Raw genomic sequence first — 21,797 nt, forward strand, 5'->3', positions numbered from 1 at the left:
TTTTGTATAGTGTTCATGTGTGTTCATTGCAGAGTAATGTAAAATAAATTTTTAGGATAGGGTGACATGATTTGGTCAGGCATTACTATGTGGGAACAAATAATCACTGGTTTGGAGTCAAAATCCTTAAAGTGTGAATCCTGGCTCCGACATTGTATGAACCTAGGAAAATTCTTTAATGTCTCATCAAGAGAGCAGAAAAGTAATGCTATTTTACTCATAGGATTGTACTGAGATTATATAACATAACATATTTAAAACAGCTAGCATGATCATTTTTCAATGTCTACATGTGTTAAAACATCACATCACACCCCACAAATATATACAATTATTATTCATCAGTTAAAAATAAAACAGGGCCAGGTGTGGTGACCCATGTCTGTAATCTCAATACTTCAGGAGGCCAAGGCAGGAAGATTGCTTGAAGTCAGGAGTTTGAAACCAGCTAGGCAATGTAGCGAGATCTCCTCTCCAAAAAAACTAACAAAATAAATAAAACAGTCAGGGGAGCTATGAATGTACTGCACTTCAGGCTGGGCAACAAAGTAAGACCATGTCTCTAAAATGAATAAATGAATAAAAGAATGAATACATAAATAAATAAAACAAAAGTTTTTAAAAGATAACATGAGTTCCTACACACAACAAATGTATGTTCATTTATTCAGCAACAATTTATTGAATGTCTGTTTTCTGTGATAGCTGTTAGGCATAAATTAAAATCAAAGAAAACATTCTTCTAGCCCTAAAAATGATAATAATCAGTAATTACTGAAATAATAATTTGATGAATTAATGTTTATGGCTATTAAGCAACATCTTCTGTGATTTGAACAGATGCTTGGCAGAAACTCAGAAGATCTAGTCTCTTCTCAAGGTTTCAGTAATTCACTGAGTGACCACAAGGTTAAAACCTGCCTTTTGGTTAGTAACCTAGAAATATGTTGAATTGTTTGAGATATTGCTTTATGATATATATTGTATTTTTTTCCAATATGGGTAAGACATATATTTTAAGGAATGAGCTCTAGGGTTTTGTACTTTGATACTTTATTATTATAATTGTCTAACAAGCAATTGACACAACTAAATCTTGACACTTGAAAATGACAAGTTTGAGTTATCTGTATTTTAAACAAATATATTGAACTAAATATAAATTATCTGAGAGCCTGATATTTCAGTAAAACTTGAAAAAAAAACCTGAATATCTGATCATTTAGTACACCTGGAGGGTCAACTAAGGTAATTCTGTTGCTATGTATTCTTTAACATTCCTTTATTCTGTAAAGCTTGAATCTTGACATTTTCAACTAATCCTGATAAGCTTAACTTTATAATTTAGGATAACACATTTAATAGTACATATTTTAATATTAGAATGGGAAGCCAAGGCGAGCAGATCACCTGAGGTCAGGAGTTTGAGACCAACCCAGCCAACAGGGTGAAAACCCATCTATACTAAAAATAAAAAAAAATTAGCTGGGCGTGGTGGCATCCCAGCTATTTGGGAGGCTGAGGCAGGAGAATCACTTGAACCTGGGAGGTGGAGGTTGCAATGAGCCGAGATTGTGCTGTTGCACTCCAGTCTGGGCACCAAGAGCAAAACTCCATCTCAAAAAAAAACAAAAAAAACAAAACAAAACGAGAACCCAACACATAAGGAGACCTAGACAGTCAGAAATAGATGAAGAAACTCATAATAAAGGATATAAAGTGACATAATCAAGATTACAAATATATAACATGCCTTTGCATCAGAATTTCAGGTGGACTTTTATCTGCATGTTTTCAAGTGAACCAGTCTTTTATTTTGCTTCTTTTCCATCTCCTAGCTTTTTTAAGTTTAGTATTTTGCCACATTTGCTTCAGTTGGCTCTATACAGTAAAAATGATTACAAATACAGTAATAGTTCCATGTTCCATTGCCTTACACATCATGATTACAGGGTTAATTAGCCCTATGCATGTTTTATACTATTACATATAAATATATACTTATGTTTTGAATATTTTACAACACTTTACACATATTATTAGACTTCCAAATTGTTTTACTTCCATAAATGTGATTGTTAAGATTACTTATTTTTATATGTGTATCTATAGATCATTAGTTTTTGCTGCTGTAAACCATTATGTTTATATGTGCTAAGCAGCAGGAATAAGTGGAGGTGTTGCTACCAGTGTATTGATCACAAATGGATGACTGCACATAGCAGTAATGCATTAGACAAGAAACAAGTTGTTTTTCTGCATTAGATATGAGTTGTCAGGCCAAGTAAAACAATGACAGCAATATTAATACATCACCTCCAGGTGACAGTAGAAATAAGAAAGCTATTGATTTTATAACATCTTTAAAATCAGGAATAAATCATTGTTTCATGAACAAAGAGACATGTTTATTTATTTCAAACTTGGGATTTTTATATGATTTATATGTCATTAACATGACATGCTCTACTTTCCAAATTTGCAATTTTAGTGTCCAAGTAGAGACTTCTAGTTCAACATAACTAAAGCAGGTAAATTCTATTACCCATATTTTTTAATGTTTAAAAAAAGAGCACAGAAACATAATTGTAACAGGTAAGCATGACATGCTGAAATGATGAAAGAATGTTGCCCACAGAGATGCCGTTTTTAATTATTTCTGTAAACTGCCATAATTGCATGGAGTGAGCAGTCTGAACAATTGCACAAAAACAGATTAAAAATCCACAAAGACAGGTTGTTCTTGGTATTAGAGGATAAGTTAAATCCTCAGGAAATTTATGATGTCCAACACAATTTAAATAGAAATTCAAAATAGAGATAGAAGAAAAACAACAAAAATAAGTATGGACATTTATCAAAGAACTAAAAGTAGAATTCATTTAAACCCATTCAATCCAGCAATCCTATTACTGAGTATATATCCAAGGCGAAAAAGATCATTACATCAAAAAGATAACAAACATGTATTTTATCATGGCATTATTCACAAGAGCAAAGATATGGAATCAATCTAATTTTCCATCAGTAGGTGATTGAACAAAGAAATGTGGCATGTATATATATACACACACACACACATATAGACACACACATATATACACACACATATATACACACACATATATACATATATACATATATATGCATATATATAATTAAATATTACAAAATAATGAAATCATGTTGTATTATGATATTCTTACTTTACTGTAAAGAAATACCTGAGACAGGTAATTTAAAAAGAAAATAGGTATAATCAGCCCATGGTTCTGCAGGCTGAACAGGAAGCATGGTCCTGACATCTGTTGAGCTTCTGGGGATGGGGTTGGGAGGCTCAGGAAACTTATAATCATGGTGAAAAGTGAAGTGGGAACAGAAATGTCACATATTGAAAGCAGGAGAAAGAGAGAGAGGATGTCATGAGAATTGACTCACAATTGTAAGGACAGCACTAAGGAGATGGGATGATGATAAACCGTTGATGAGAAACCAGCCCCCATGATCCAATCACCTCCCACCAGACCTCACCTCCAACAGTGGGGATTATATTTTAACATGAGATTTGATAGGGAAAAAAAAAAATCCAAACTATATCAAGCATCTTTTGCAACAACATGGAAAGAACTTGTATTAATCCATTTTCACACTGCTATGAAGATACTACCTGAGACTGAATAATTTATTTTAAAAAGAGGTTTAATTGACTCACAGTTCCACATGTCTTGGGGGGCCTCAGGGAACTTACACTCATAGCAGAAGGTGAAAGGGAAGCAGGAACTTTCTTCCAAGGCAGCAGGAGACAGAAAGAGCGAAAGGGGAACAGCCAAACACTTCGAAAACCACTAATTCTGGGAGAACTCACTCACTATCAGGAGAACTGTATGGGGGAAGCTGTCCCCATGATTTAATACCCTCCCATCAACTCCTTCCCCTGACACGTAGGGATTATAATTTGAGATGAAATTTTGGTGGGGAACAGAGTCAAGCTATATTATTCGGTCCCTGGTCCCTCCCAAATCTCACAGCATTCTCACATTTCAAAACCAATCATGCCTTCACGACAATCCCCAAGGTCTTACTTATTCCAGTATTAACTCAAGAGTCAAAGTCTAAAGTTTCATCTGAGACAAGGCAAGTCCCTTCTGCCTATGAGCCCATTAAATAAAAAGCAAGTTAGTTACTTCAAAGATACAACAGGCATTGAGTATATGTCCTATTCCAAATGGGAGAAATTGACCAAAACAAAGGGGTTACTGGTCCCATGCAAGTCTAAAACCTAACAGGGCACTCATTAAATCTTAAAGCTTCAAAATAATCTCCTTTGACTCCGTGTCTCACATCCTGGGCATGTTGATCACCCCAAGGCCTTGGGCAGCTCCACCCCTGTAGGTCTGCAGGGTACAACCCCTGTGGCTGCTTTCATGGGCTCACGTTGAGTACCTGTAGCTTTTCCAAGCACACGTGCAAGCTGTTGGTGGATAAACAGCTCTGGGGTCTGGAGGATGGTGGCCCTCTTCTCATAGCTCCACTAGGCAGTGCCCCCATGGGGACTCTGTGTGGGGGCCCCATATCCACATTTTCCCCCCTCACTGCCTAAGAAAGGGTTCTCCATGATGGCCCTGCCCCTGCAGCAGACTTTTGCCTGGACATCTAAGCATTTCCATACATTCTCTGAAATCTAGATGCAGGCTTCCAAAGCACAGCCTTTGTCATCTGCACACCCACAGGCTCAACACCACATGTAAGCTGCGAAGCCATGGGGCTTGCACCCTCTGAAGCAGGAGCATGAGTTGTATGTTGACCCCTTTTAGCCATGGTTAGAGTTGAAGCTCCTGGTACACAGGGCATGGAGTCCCAAGGCTGCACAGAGCAATGGGGTTCTGGGTCTGACCCACAAAACCATATTTCCCTCCTAGGCTTTCAGGACTGTGATGCGAGGGGCTGCTGTGAGATTTATGACTTACCCTGGAGACATTTTCTCCTTTGTCTTGACTATTAACACTTGAATCCTTGTTACTTATGCAAATTTCTGCAGCTGGCTTGAATTTCACCCCAGAAAATTGGTTTTTCTTTCTACCACATGGTCAGTCTGCAAATTTTCTAAACCTTTATGCTCTTCTTTCCTATTAAACATCAGTTCCAATTTCAAACCATCTTTCTGTGAATGCATATAACTGAATGCTTTCAGAATAAGCCAGGTCACCTCTTGAATATTTTGGTGCTTAGAAATTTCTTCCACCAGATACCCTAAATCATCTCTCTCAAGTTCAAAGTTCCATGGATCTCTAGGGCAGGAGGAGAAAAATGTTGTCAGTCTCTTTGCACAGCAAGAGTGACCTTTGCTCCAGTTCCCAATCTGTTCTCCATTTCTATCTGAGACCACCTTAGCCTGGACTTCATTCATATCACTATCTGCATTTTGGTCAAAACTATTCAACAAGTCTCTAGGAAGTTCCAAACTTTCTCACATCTTCCTGTCCTCTTCCAAGCCCTTCAAACTCTTCCAACCTCTGCCTGTTACCCAGTTTCAATGTTACCTCCATATTTTCAGGTTATCTTTATAGTGGTATCCCATTCCTGGTACCAATTTCCAGTATTAGTCTGTTTTCACACTGCTATAATGATACTACCTGAGCATGAGTAATTAAAAAAAAAAAAAGAGGTTTAATGGGCTCACAGTTTCACATGGCTGGGAAAGCCTTGGGAAATTTATAATCATGGCAGAAAGCAAAGGGGATGCAGGCACCTTCTTCCAAGGCGGCAAGAGAGAGAGTAAAGGAAGAACAGCCAAACATGTTTAAAACCATCAGCTCTCATGAGAACTCATTATCATGAGAATAGCATGAGGGGATCCATCTCCATGATTCAATCAGTTCCCACAAAGTCCATTCCCTGACATATGGAGATAACTATTTGAAATGAAATTTGGGTGGGGACACAGAGCAAAGCATATTAGAGCTGGAGGCCGTTATCTTATGTAAAATAAATGAGACAGAATAAAGAAATATGACATGTTCTCACTCATAAGTGGGAGCTAAATAATGTGTGCACAAAGATGTAGAGAGTGGAATGAGAGGTGATGGAGACTTAGAAAAGTAAGGGAGTGGGAAGGATGTGGTAGATGAGAAAGTACTTAATAAGGACAATATACATCATTTGGGTGATGGATATCTTAAAAGCGCTGACTTCACCACTATGCAATCTGTTAATGTAGGAAAATTGAACTTGAATCCCATTAAATTTATACAAATTTAAAAATCAATTTACATGAATGAAAATGTAGAAAACATACACAAATGAATGTGATCTGGTAAAAATGTACAAATGAAAATCTCTGTGAGGTGTTTTGGGCTATTACAAAGTAATATATAAGATTAGTTTTGGCTTTTCTACCAGAATACATGAATAAAAGGAAATTGAACAAATTCTGCAAAGCATGAGGAATCAGATTTTGACCAAAGTTTTATTTAAATAGTCAAATTCTCAGTATAATAACAGGCAGAGATAGAAAAACAACAAAGGTGAAGGAAAATATAAAACCAAGATAAAGGATTTGTTGTTTTCAATTGTCTTCTTCAGATGGAAGTAAGGAAGAGCAGTCCAGGTTGGCCCAGGGTTTTCCTAGGTTAAATGAAGAGAATAGGAATAGGTCCTTTTCCATCAGATTTTGTTAAAAACCCTAGGTCCTTCATTAATATTATTTGTAAACATGGGGTCATTGGACAGACTGTTCTCTTTATCCATTTTCACTTGAACCTTTTTTTTTTTTTTTATAACTTTTTATATAGTGTGACATGAGTGAGTGAGTGTAAAACCAATGGGAATCAATACTAAGAGAATTGGCATAGCCATTAATCTGGGGAGAACATTTTCTTATAGATGTGGCTTTTATGTCCCAGAGAAATAAATAGGCATTAATTAAATCAAGAGTGTAAGAAAGATATTGAATTCAATGGGAATGGCATGCACAAAAACTCTCTGATACGTAAATTTTCTTAAACAAAAATGAGGTTGTGGTGGGATGTTTTTGCATATCATGGAATCATAAATTTTCAGAGCTATAGAAACCTTGAAGAGAATTTAATCCAACTTCCTAATCTTCCTAAATTGAAATACCGACAACCAGACAGTTAAGAATTCTGTCTTAGATCACATAGGGAAAACAGAAATACGATAATAATTACATTTAGGTTCCCTGATTTCAAGTTTAATATCTTTATAATCTCAACACAGTGAAGATCAGCAGGTGACTTATGTTTTGTTCATCTGTGTAGGGCTGATTTCTTACATGATTTTCTTTTAAATTCTGAAATTAAGTATTTTTGTTAAGTATGATCTTATTGTGTTAAAAGGGAAATTTTAATTCAATGTTTATTTTGTAGAAATACCTACTTTTCATTAAATATTAATTACTGGATGAAAATGATCACCTCTTCTTTCAGCTTCTAAACCATAAGGTTTGTTTGTGCTACACAGCTGTAGAAATTTAAATAACTGGCATGTGGAGACAGGGTGAAGTTTAGCCTTTTCAAGCAGGTTTTTTTTTTTTTCTCTTAGCACTGACATATTGTCTCATCAACACATCTAGGAGCTTCTATTTTTGAAATGCTTCACTTATCACTTGTGGAGTGTTGAAATGGAACCTATTTTTTCCCCAAAGAGAACATTCTTTAGCAAAGACAGATTGTCTCATCTGCATTAAGAAACTGTCCCTCATGAAATACTCTATTGAGACAAGCTCATGCTTTCTGCCTGCTAAATTTGATTTTTTAAAATCAGAACTTTTCTTAATCCTCGAATGATAATTTGTGTTAGAAGCAAATAATTTAACTCTTTGGATTTACATTTCTTACAAAGCCTGATTTTTTACAACGTCATACTTCAAAAAAAGATGACTTAAGAGAGATGGGAAATGTACAAGCAAACTGATGATTGAGATTGCAGGTAAAACTTTTCTTGGGTAGTTAGTATCCCCACCACTCCCAGGCCAAAAGTAAATTTCATTAGAGGTTTTGCACCACATAAAGGAATTATGTTAAAGTTGAGGGAGGTACAAATGTCAAGACTTTGGATGAACTCTAGCAACAGATGAACTCTAGCAAGGGCGTTGCCTTCTCTTGGCATGGAAATGGCCTGAAGTAAAGCACAGCTGCTAGTCAGGAGCAAGCTCAGGCTCTGACAGCAGAGTCCAGGCTCAAATCTTCAGATGAACTTCCTCCTGCCTGGTCAATTGTACCAGTCACTCTACCACTAAAATTCTCAGTGTATATGTGTGTTTATGTATAAAATGAGAAGAATAATTGCAAATAACATGGTGATTTTGTGAGCACTGAATGTGATTTGGAATATAATATACTTAGCATATACTGCTTAGAAAGAAGTAAAATGTTCATATGTCTTTGTAAAACATAAACTTTTTACTGAAGTATAATATTCATTCAGAAAGGTGCTGAAGTTATAATTTAAAAGCTCAATGTATTTTGACCAAATCACTTCTGTGTAATCAGTCATGTAACCAACATTCAGATGAAAACATCAAACATTCCCAGAAATCCCTAATCCTCCCTTCTACCTTTTTTGAGTCATTACCTGTGCAAGGGTAAATGCTATCCTTATGTGTATCTACGAACTTATTTTGACTGTGTTTATATAGAAGAAATCATGCAATATGTACTCTTCCATGTCTTAACGTTTTTATTCAATATTTCTGATAGGTACTCTAGAAATAATTTATAGTTAATTAGATGAGAGATGAGGTTAACAAATAAATAAATGTGATTGTTTCTTTGTCAATAGTGGGGGACATAAAATTCTTCCATTTTCTCCTTACCACATGCAGATAAAACAGCAATATCTACCAAAATTTATAAATGTAAGCACGTAATTTTACATAGCAACTAAATTATTTCTAAAAAGAAAAAAAATACGTAATGGTAAAATCCAACCACCTAAGAGAATGAACAAAGCAACTTTAGTTAAAGCATCAAATGTGGGCCTCACATTTAAAATTATGCCTAAACAGTTAACTAAAAATATAAATGTTACAAATCCTGTTAGTGTGAATATAGCAACTTGAGAAATAACAATTAGAAGGTAGAGAAGGAAAGGAATGCTAGTGGAATATTTCATGTTTCTTATTCATTAATGAATACTAATCATGTGAATTTGCTAAAGCAAATGAAAAGTTTTACTATTTTGTATGAAATCAAAATAAGTAATTAGACAACTTAAAACAACAATATGAATATTTAATATTAGGAAGTAGGCAGGGAAGGTACTTAACTTCTATCAACATATTTATGTTTTCTGCTTGTAAGTATTTAAAAGTTTTTCTTTCTCCCCTTCTGATTTCAGTTTCATGTAAGTTTTTCATAACTTATTTACTTTCTTTGCTTATTTCATACTACATATTTCAGCATTTTTATAGTGACTTTTATAGTTAATTATTATACTAAAACAGATCAATATTTACAATTTGTGGTGTCATACTGTTTCTTGCAGCTCACTATTCTCAACTTTTATTTTTACTCAATGTGCAATGAGTATTTTGTTTTGAGAGTTTTAGAATAATAAGCAACATTAGATGTAATGGAAAATCATATTTAAGAAGATGACTCTGGATTGAGACACTATGTTCACATTCTGGCTTGATTATTTATTAGCTCCATGGCTGAGAGCAAGTTACTTAAAGTTTCTCTGTACTTTGATATTTTTTCTTTTCATTTGCCAAATAGGGATAATTACATCAGAGTATCTCAAGCTATATTTTAGATTTCTTAAATGTTGTCTGTATGTCCTTTGAGATATATAAATGTTTCCAGATTTGAGTTTAGGTCTACTTTAGTTGCCTGTGTGTTTGCTGTACTCCTTTTGTAATGGGATGGTATAGCTTTTAATTTTAAAAATATATGGCTATCAATGGTGATTTAAGTATAGATATAAGCAATGATGTAGACATATATAAATGTATAGATATATATTCCAATGTAGTCAATATGTTTTTTATAGATATTTATTCTTGTTTTACATTTACTTGTTTTTATTTCATGAAGCCATTTTCTGTCTTAGTCATCCCTTATTTATATTTTTGGGCACCCCAATTAAATGTATTTTAAAATTGTCTTTAGTTTAATAATCTGAATAGAAATTATGTGGTGATCATTTATTTATTTACAATATTGACTTTCTTATTAACACTAGATTTTTTCATTAGATAAGACAATTTATAAATTTACTTTTAATGAAAGAAGTTGCCATTGCTGTTATTTCTCTCTGAAAGAGTTATATAATTGCTCCCTCTAAATACCCAGTGCAGACTAGGTGTTATAATGCCAGTTAGTGTTTTTGTCCCTGTATGATATTGGAGTATTACGCATCCAGTTCATGCGATAGTACTCAGTACTAGTTTACGTATGGCCAGATTCTTTATTTTTCTTATTTCCATCTCGTTTTTCATTTCAGATCATCATTTTGATCTAGCAGTGCCCCAGCCTCCTCCAGCTCCCGCTTCCCCATCTTTTTTTTTCATCAACATATTTTCTTCAATAATTCTCTTACTTTTTTTTTTTTTTTTTTTTTTTTTTTTAAACAGAGTTTTGCTCTTGCTGCTCTTGTTGCCCGGGCTTGAGTGCAATGCCGTGATCTCAGCTCTCCGCAACTTCCATCTCTGGGTTCAAATGATTCTCCGACCTCAGCCTCCTGAGTAGCTGGGGTTACAGGCATGTGCCACCACACCCAGCTAATTATTTGTATTTTTAGTAGAGACGGAGTTTCTCCATGTTGGTCAGGCTGGTCTCAAACTCCGGAACTCAGATGATCAGCCCACCTCGGCCTCCCAAAGTGCTGGGATTACGGGCATGAGCCACCGCACCTTACCAATTCTCTTACTCTTCTAATCTCGTTTTGAATTCTGCTTCACGTAAGACCAGGACTAACCCACTGGACAGCCCTTCTAAGGCAAGGCCAAGTTACTACACTTCACACTTTCTAAAGAATAATAGTGATTGTCACCCTTCTTTGGTTTTGGATACAAGATACATTATTGCATTTGAGACTAACAGCTTGATGCACTTCACAGATTGTGTAAAAGGATGCCATTTTTGAGTGGAAATAAAAGGAATAGATGGCTTTCTGGAAAGTCCTGGCTGTCATGTAGATGCTTACAAATATAACTTAACTACTACACAGATCTTGTGGTGCTAGATGAATCTGTGGTAGATAAGGTGGTCTTTGTTTGTTTGTTTGTTTGTTTTGCTTTGTTTTGTTTTGTTTTGTTTTTTTGTTCTTGCTTTAGAGATATGGTCTCACTATATCGCCAAGGCTGTAGTGCAGGGACTATTCACAGGTGCAATCATTACAGCCCAGTACAGCCTCAAATTCCTAGTCTCAAAGAATCCTCCCGCCTCAGCCTCCCAAATAGCTGGGACCATGAGCACATGCCGCTGCACCTACTCAAGGCTGTCTTTCCCTCAACTGACACTTGTAACCTCATAGAAGACACTTTATGATCAACTGTTAGAGGAGAAAAAAATAAACCAAGTCTGATTCATGCATCATGTATTCATGTGTTCATGTATGGATCAATTCAGTGTGTTTGTACAAGCTGAAAACCAACTTCTGGTACACTAAATGTTCACACATTTGTGCCCTGAGAGGAATGCTGTCAGGGTAAATCCCCCCAGTGTGCAGCAATGGCCATTCCTGAGTGCTAGATACATCAGGAGGAGAGACAGTATAGAGCCATGCTACAATACTATCCCTCAAAATAATCAACTGGAACATATGTGACAATTTGATTATGTCAAACACCATCCACCTAAAACATATTTTAAATAGTCTTTACTGAGACTCAAGCGTATTGCAATGTGGATTTGTTTTTCTGTCTCACGGTGTCTTTACTAGCATGGCTATTGAAATACCCACGGTCTCTGATTTACTGACATACAATTGCACATGACATTGTCTCTGATCAAGTGATTCACTGTGTCGCCAAAAAGATGTGAAAATTGGCACGTGACAATGGAAAGTACTGGTTATACCACATATTGAACTATCCAAAATCTGCTAATCTTGCAGTCCAGGAAACTAGCCCCATAATACCTCATATAAAGTGTCAATTTGGAGAGAAATCCTGTGAAATTGGTGCACTGTCTGTTAGCATGCAGTGTGTATTATAGACAAGTGATGTTTTGTGCTCAAAGGGAAAAACACATGTATCCAGAAATCATGGGTGAATGAACACTGCAGTGGGCCACTCACCATCACTCGCAATGTTTGTGCTTTCTGCTTTTGAAACTCAAAGTTCTATCAGTCCAGAGATCTTCATTCCAGTGAGGGACGTTTCCACCCAAGTTACAGTAGGCATTTCACTAAATTTAAGCTCCTCTGCTGCTAGGTTATTTTGTTATCCTCATGTCAAAAAGGTAGCAAGGAAAGAGGAACTATCTTGTTCATATTGTAATTAACCTTGTTCATCATGAAGATGAATGAGGCCAATTGGTTTGTGCATTAGGGCCAATCACAGTATGCCATGGCCCATTTCAGCCCTAAATAGGAAGTTACAACAACCATGGCCTAAATAAAATTATGAAAACCAGTATATTATGCAACAAAGTAAGCCACTTAGACAAGAAGTGCTGGTTGAGGGCAAGGGAAATCTAAAATGGGTGATAGAGGGAGGAAAAAATAAATATAGCCTTGGCACCAACTGTAACAGCAGGGCTTTTGTGCATCTCATTAACCTCTCCTTTTATATTTTTCCACTGAATTATGATGAATCACCACCTTGAAAAAAAAAATAACAAAGTTTGGTTGGAATACACTTAATATAAAGTATAATGGGACATCACAAGTGCAAGGGATTCCTGAAGCAGATATATGAAATTCTCAACCCAGGTCACTTCATCTCTCCTGTACTTCTGCTCTGCTTCTAATTATGAGCACCTGTGACTCTCCTGAGGCCTGTCCTCAAGCTGCTTTTTCCCCATGCATAAACTGTTGGAGCTTCCTAAGAGTTTACATCTTCCAGGTGTGGCCTTCACTAGATGACTGATTACTGTAGCAGTATAAAAGCTTATTTCCTTAACTTGAGTATGAAAAAAAAAAGGTCTTAATTTACATTCCAGACTTCCCCTGCAAAGTCAGGCTGAAGCTACACTCCATGGAACTTTCATTAAAATCACCCCTATGCTGGGCTTTGTCCCCTTGCCTGTCCTGCTTTCTTCAGGACCTTACTGGTTTCCTACTTGCACATAAATTCTTCTCAAGATGTGTTTCCAGTAAGTGCACCCTAAGATTACTTCTTACAATGTGCACAGTTATGGAGATCCAATTTTGAACAAGACAGACATGATCCTTCTTTTACTAGAGCTCATTTCATAATAGATCTTAGCAGCTAATTATGGATTTTAGTAATTTTCATGCAGGTCAGAAACAGCCAATTGAAGTGACTAATCACTGGGGCATTTTTAGATTAAATGATCAAAATCCGACAGTCTCATCTCTGTCTATTCCTCTGCCACCAAAGTGCAGACTGTTGCTGTATTCACTTCTAGCACAAAGCAGTGAGTGTGAACTTGGAGTACCAAGAAGTGTAGAGTTCCTTTTAAATAACTATTCTTTCATTCTTAGTGGAATGCATGTAGTAATTCTCTGAACATAAATTATAATTACTCCCTACCCAGAAACACTCACCTAAGACCACTGAAGGCAGACTCTTATAATTTAGAAATTGTAGCCACATACAAGGAATATAACATATCAAATTAACTTGTCATATCAAATTAACATAAATTTGATATGACAACAAGTAATCGTCAATCCAGTAAAAAAACTTTAGACAATGACAGAAAAGTGACATTGCTTATCAACATGACAAAATGAAAAGACCAAGGAAACTCCATTACAACAAAATACCCTAGCAGGGTGGGAAAACATACAGCAGGAAAAAAACAATTTGAAAAAGAAAACATAGCTATATCAATATAAAGTACTTATACCATTTTATTAGAAATAATAGAGGAATTACTGTGCTGTGCCACAAGAATGATTAAGCAAGCAATCAAGAAGATATTATATAAATAAACTTGTAAGTCTGAAGAAACAGTCACAAAATGTATAAAGTGGAAAGGTAATTATATAGTTAATCACGGTATAATTTCTTACCCAAAAAAGAAAATAAAACAAACTAGATTTTACAACACACACACACACACACACACAAATACACGCAGACACATACAAATCTAATTATTTCGTTATAAAATATGAAAACAAAACTTTCAATTATTTGAATGAAAATATATAAAAACTGTATTCTTAATTTGAGGATATCAAATAAATTTTTAAGCAACACACCAACAGCAAATCTACACAGACAAAACATTTAAGTTTAATATTATTTAAAATTACACATAGTAATCTGTACATCAGAAACAAATAGAACAGATGAAAATGTAGCTATACATGGGGCGCTATCAGGGACTTGTCCCTGGGTATCCCTAAGGAATTGGTTGTAGGACTCCCACAGATACCAAAATTCATGGATGCTCAAGTCCCTGACATAAAACGACATCATATTTGCGTGAAACTTACACACATTCTCCCGTATATTTTAAATCATCTCTAGATCACTTATGATACTTAATGCAATGTAAATGTTATGAAAATATTTGTATTTTTTGTAGAACGATAAAAAGAAAAAAGAAGTCTGTGCATGTTCAGTACAGACGAAACTATCCATTAAAAAATATTTTCTGGTGGTCGGGAGAGCCTGAGTCCTGTACTCTCGCTCTCCTCCCAGAAAAGCATGAGCTTCACCTCTCGCTCCACCTTCTCCACCAACTACTGGTTCCTGAACTCTGTCTAGGCGCCCAGCAAGGTGCCGGTCAGTAGCGCGGCCAGCATCTATGCAGGCCCTGGGGGCTCTGGTTCCCAGATCTCCGTATCCCACTCCACCAGCTTCCAGGGCGTCATGGGACCCCGGGGCCTGGCAGTGGGGATGGCCGTGGGTCTGGCAGGAGTGGGAGGCATCCAGAATGAGAAGGGGACCATGAAAAGCTTGAATGATTGTATAGCCTCCTACCTGGACAGAAGGAGGAGCGTGGACACCACTAACCAGAAGCTAGAGAGCAAAATACAGGAGCACCAGGAGAAGAAGGGACCCCAGGTCAGAGACCGGAACCATTACTTCAAGACCATCGAAGACCTGAGGGCTCAGATCTTCACAAATACCATGGACGGTCCCCACATCATTTTGCAGATCGACAATGCCCATCTTCCTGCTGATGACTTTAGAGCCAAGTATGAGACAGAGCTGGCCATGCACCAGTCTGTGGAGAGCGACATACATGGGCTCCACAAGGTCACTGATGACACAAATGTCACTCAGCTCCAGCTGGAGACAGAGATCAAGGCTCTCAGAGAGGCGGTGATCTTCATGAAGAAGAACCATGAAGGGGAAGTAAAATGTCTACAAGCCCAGATTGCCAGCTCTGGGTTGACTGTGGGACCTCGCCAAGATCATGGCAGACATCCGGGCCCAATATGATGAGCTGGCTTGGGAGAACCGAGAGGAGCTGGACAAGCACTGGTCTCAGTAGATTGAGGAGAGCACCACAGTGATCACCACGCAGTCCGTCGAGGTTGGAGCTGCTGAGATGACGCTCATGGATCTGAGACATGCAGTCCAGTCCTTGGAGATCGACCTGGACTCCATGAGAAATCTGAAGGCCAGCTTGGAGAACAGCCTTAGGGAGCTGGAGGCCTGCTACACCCTGCAGATGGAGCTGCTCAACGGGATCCTGCTGCACCTGGAGTCAGAGCTGGCACAGACCCAGGTGGAAGGACAGCGCCAGGCCCAGCAGTAAGAGGCCCTGCTGAACATCAAGGCCAAACTGGAGGCTGAGATCACCATCTATCGCTGCCCACTGGAAGATGGCGAGGAGTTCAATCTTGGTGATGCCCTGGACAGCAGCAACTCCATGCAAACAATCCAAAAGACAACCACCTGCCAGATAGTGAATGGTAAAGTAGTGTCTGAGACCAACGGCATCAAAGTTCTGAGACATTAAGCAAGCAGAAGCAGGGTACCCTTTGGGGAGCAGGAGGCCAGTAAAAAGTTCAGAGGAAAAAGAAAATTCTATCTGCTGTAGGTTGAATCTGGGAATGTAGAAGATGAATGTAGAAGATAACTATCACTGACGGAAAGGGCCGACTGTATTTCCAAAGCCTGTGCAAGTAGCACAAAGAAACTCATTAGATCACTAAGAGCTTAAAAAATATATATAACAAACATGGGACTAAAATGCTGAGACACTTAGCAGAAGAGAAAAAGAGAAGGCAAAATATAGTTCTTCTTCCTGGGAATTATGTGAAGAAATGTGCAAATATACTCAATATATCATTATAACCATGAGATTGGCAAAAGTTGAAGTGTGAGCAAATTACACTTTGATAGTGATATGCAGAAATGAGAAACTCATATATCCACTGTAGACAACAACTGTGCACTATTAACAAATCTATAAGTTGTACCAAACTTATCACATACGTACAAGAGAAAAAGACCTGTGCATATTTGCTTTACCCATTGTTTATAACAGTTACAACCTGAAAAAGAATCATATTCATTGCCAGGGGAAGAGATAAATGATTAGTGTGTATGTCTACATTAAGAAATGACATGCATAGTCAGTCCCTAGGAAATTTCACAAAGATACATGTATAAGAATATACATAGTATTATTTTATAATAGCAAAAATTTAGGCCCCATATATATGTTTTTAATAGAATGCTTTAAATTTATAATTGATGTATAAAAATTATACAGGTTTGTGGGGTACAATGAGATGTTTCAATGCGTGTATACATCGTGTAAAAATTAAATCAGGATAATTGCCACATCTATTTTAAACATTTAACATTTCCTTGTTGTGACAACATTCAAATTCTTCTTTTCCAGCTATCTTCTCGAAATATACGATAAACTGTTATTTGCTATAGTCACCCTACTATATAATAGAACAAAAAATGTTACTCTTCCTGTCAAACAGTAGCTTTATAGCCAATGACCAATGTCTTCCAATCCCCCTCTCCCCACTACATTCCCCAGCTTCTGGTAATCAATCCAATTTCACTACTTCTAAAAGTTAACTTTCTGAGATTCCACATATGAATCAGATCATGCTGTATTTGTCTTTCTGTGCTTGGCTTATTCCACTTAGCATACCGTCCTCTAAGTTCATCCATGTTGCTGCAAATGACAGGATTTTATTCTGTCTTATGATTGAATAGTATTCCATTATGTATGTGTGTATTCCATTAAGTGTATACATACACACATACACACACATGTATATACACATATATACACACATATATACACACACTATATATATACACACGTATATATTACAAACACACACGCATAAACATATGTCACATTTTTTGATCCATTCATTGTTAGATGGGCATTTAGGTTGACACTGTATGTTGGCTGTTGTAAACAGCATTGCAATAAACGTGAGCATTCAGACGTCTCTTTGGAATTACAATTTTAATTGCTTTGGATGTATACCCAGTAATGAAGTTGCTGAAAAATGTGGTAATTCCATTTTTAATTTTTTGAGGAACCTCCATACTATTTTACCTAATGGCTGTACTAATTATTATTCCCACCAACAGTATGTAAGAGTCTCCTTTTCTCTGCATCCTTGCCAGCATTTATTATTATTTTTTTATTTTTGGTAATATCCCTTCTAACCTGGAGCAGGTAATGCTTCACTGTGGTTTTAATTTGCATTTCTATAATGATAGGGATGTTGAACATTTTTTCATATGTTGAATATGTGGTTCAAATGTTGAACATTTCTGCTGTCCATTTGTATTTCTCCTTTTGAGAAATGTCTACTCAGGTCTTTTACCCATTTTTAATTTGAATTATTTATGGTTTTTTAATACTGATTTGCTTGAGTTTCTTATGTAGTATAAATATTAACACTTTTTAAGATACATAATTTGCATATACTTTCTCTCATTTTATAGGTTTTCTCTTCACTTTTTTATTATTTTCTTTGCTGTACAGGAAAAAAAGAAACATTCAGGCCAATATTCCCAATGAACAAATCCTTAACAAAACACTAGTAAACCAAATTCAACAACACATTAAAAAGATCATATACCATGATCACATGAGATTTATTCCACAGATGCAAGAATCATTCACCATACACAAATCAATAAATATGATATATTAACAAAATTAAACACAAAAAATATATGACCATTTCAGTAGATGCTGAAAACACATTCAATACAATTTTAAATCTCTTCATGGTAAAAACGTTCAATGAACTGAATCTAGAAGAAACATACTTCCACACAATAAAGGCCATATATAATAAACCTACAACTAACATCATAGCAAACAGGTAAAAGTTGAAATCTTATCTTCTGAGATTTGAAAGGAGACAAGGATGCCAACTTGTATTTAGCATAGTACTAGAAGTTCTAGCCAGAGCAATAATAGGCAAGACAAAAAAATAAAGGACACCCAAATTGGAAAGAGGGAATCAAATTGTTCTTGTTTGCCTACGACATGATGATATATAGAGAAACTCTTAAAGACTCCATCAGAAATTTGGTAGAACTAATTAATAAACTTAGTAACGTTTCAGGATACAAAATCAAGATATAACAATCGATAGCATTTCTATATGTCAACAGCAAACTATCTGTAAAATAAGTCAAGAAAACCGTTTCATTCACAATAGCTATGAAAAAAAGAAAGACTTACAAGTAGATTTCACCAAGGAGATGAAAAGACCTATGCAATGAAGACTATAAGACACTGACAAAAGAAATTAAAGAGACCACAAATAAGTGAAAAGACATCTTGTATTCAAGAATTTGAAGAATTAATGTTGTTAATGTTGTTAAAACGTCCATACTAATCAAAGCAATCTACAGATTCAATGTAATCCCTATCAAAATACCAATGACATTATTCCCACAAAGAAAAAAAATCTTTAAACATATGTGGAATGGCAAAAGACTCTGGATAAACAAACTGATCCTAAGCAAAAACAAGAAAGCTGGAGGTATCATGATACTCCCTGACTCCAAAATATAGCAACCAAAATAGCATAAAACTGAGTACAGTAAATAAAATAGCATGGTCCTGGTGAAATAAAAAGCAAAACAGGCATATATATCAAAGGAACCAAGTAGGAAATACAGACATAAATCTATGCATTTATAGCCCCCCGAACATACTCTGGGGAAAGAACAGTCTTTTCAATAAGTGGTGTGGGGAAAACTGGATATCCATATGTAGAGCAATAAGACTAGACCCCGATCTTTCACTGTATACAAAAATCAACTCCAATGGATTAAAGACTTAAATGTAAGGCTCACAACTATGCAATTACTAGAAGAAAACAAAAAGGAATTGCTTCATCAAATTAGACTGCATAATGATTTGTTTAAGATAGGACCTCAGAGGCACAGTCAACAAAAGTAAAAATAGTCCAACTTATATATTTCTTAGTGCTCTTCTCAGGGCATTGTGTATGTTAATAAGTCTTCACAAAATCACTTTGTGGTAGTTTTAGACAGTGTCTCACATTTACCAAAAGGGAACTAAGGCACAAAGTCATTCAGAATACTGCCAAAAGCTGTTCATCAAATGAAAATAGAGTTGGACCATAAACCCAGCCACCATGGCTGTAGAACCCATTATTTTAACCATTATGATAAATATTCATTGTGAGTATGAGGACTCAACAGTGATGTACTTGTGCAAGAGCACACTGTGTAGTATTTGAAATAATTAAAATTATATTACATACATTAACCTTGATTAACCTCAAAAGGTTTATGTGAGGCAAAAAAAAAAATGTGGTAGAAAGTCAGCTATAGAATATGAAACATGTATGTACACAAGTTTAAAATATGCAAAACAAAACCATGTAATCTGTAAATATGTACATATTTTTAAAAGAAAATGACATGTAAGAGATAAGCAATACATTAAGGGTGGTTGTAATTCTGAAGTGGTATTGGGACTAGAGAATACAATTGGGACTAGAGAATACAATTAGGAAGAGGTCCATAAGGACTTTAATACAATTATTACTTTTTAGATAAAGAAGCAGTGTCTCACGCATTAAAAAGGGCTGTAAAAAAGAAAGAAACACTGTAGAAGAGAAAACATATTAATCATTTATGTGCATATTGGGGATTTTGATAATTCACTGACTCAGAATGTCATAATGCCAAAAGTGGGAGGAAACATTTTCAACTCATTAAAGGAAAGTCGAAAAGCTTCCAGGTGTTGTGTTTAGAGTGGGGGCACTAGACAGCAACTTGTCCTCTCACAGATGAGCTCTTCTGAGAATGAGGTGCTCTCACATGTTTCCACAGAAACTTAAAGCCAAGCACATTCTTCAAACAGTTTGGATTAATAACAATCTGTACAGATCAACAACATTAAATGATGAATAAGGAAAAATATGTAAGGCTTATGATATAAGAAAAAAAATGCACAATTCATAGAGCTCAGAATATCAGTGTAGTTTTTTAATAAACTTCCATCAGCAGGTAGAATAAAATTTGAGAAAACCATCACATGTAAAGATGTATTAGAAATGAGGCATTCATGGAAAATATCATAAAGCAACAAAATGAGAAAAGGATCAAATCAAAGGCCACCACGATGTGATAATGAACCACCAGTATTAAAATTAAGAGAAAGCTATTCTCTTACTAGCTCTTCTTAAGAAGAAATAGTTATTGACAAATACAAAAGCATTTAAATGTGTATGCATAAAAAGTGACGCAAAGGTTTTCCACTAGAAGATATTGCAGTGGAACGAATTGTACTGCATGAACTTCCTGAAACAAAATTGTGAGAACAAAAACACTAAATATAGATAACCCAATTTATAATAGAATTAGAGAGTTCTAAGTTTCTAACAGAGATGATACTTTATTTTCAAAAATATGAAGTTGCAGTATGATAGTCGGAGAAGAATCAGAATATAAAAATCAACTATGGATAGAAATGACTTGAACAATATAAACTAATAATAAAAATGAGGATCTGTCATAAGTAAGCCTTACACACACACACACACACACACGAGAAAACTAGACAGAAATTTGTGTATCTCATAAAAAAGTTTCAATATAGTTAGATGTAGATAGTATAAGGTTGGCAATGTGAAGTGTTAGGTCCTTGGCCTTTTTTAACTAATTGGTTTGTTTAGTGTAGCGCATACTTTCCACAGAATTCATGATACCTTGACTCATAGTCCAAGGCGACTGAAACTCTAGCCATCATGTCTACATTTCAGCTATGCTATGCAAGCTCAAGAAATCTATCTAAAAGTATCACCTAATATTCCTGCTGACATCTCATTTGTTAGAACTTAGTCATATGACCAGAGACCAGGCCTGTTACTGTCTGTAAAAAAAAAAAAAAAAAAGAAAAAATATATTTTAAAATTTATTTGGAATTATTTGGCCTCCCCTTTTTTTTTTTTTTTTTTTTTTTTTGAGTTGGAGTCTCGCTGTCACCCAGGCTGCAGTGCAATGGCACAAGCTCCGCTCACTGCAAGCGCCGCCTCCTAGGTTCATGCTATTCTCCTGCCTCAGCCTCCTGAGTAGCTGGGACTAGAGGCGTCCACCCCTATGCCCAGCTAATTTGATAGCTAATAAGTAAAATACAGGACATTTTATCTGAAGAAAAATGAAGGTTATGTGCTTGGAGTGTTCACAGAGATGGCATCAAATG

The 21,797-nt window shown here is 36.0% G+C and overlaps 1 pseudogene; it reads left to right on the top strand.

The window, feature by feature from the left end:
• Window positions 1-14,809: 14,809 nt before the first annotated feature.
• On the top strand, window positions 14,810-16,073 carry LOC108517833 (keratin, type I cytoskeletal 18 pseudogene; annotated as a pseudogene).
• The last annotated feature ends 5,724 nt before the right edge of the window (window positions 16,074-21,797 follow it).

Source organism: Rhinopithecus bieti, unplaced genomic scaffold, assembly GCF_001698545.2.
Source record: "Rhinopithecus bieti isolate Rb0 unplaced genomic scaffold, ASM169854v2 scaffold_42441, whole genome shotgun sequence".
NCBI classification, from domain to species: Eukaryota; Metazoa; Chordata; class Mammalia; order Primates; family Cercopithecidae; genus Rhinopithecus; species Rhinopithecus bieti.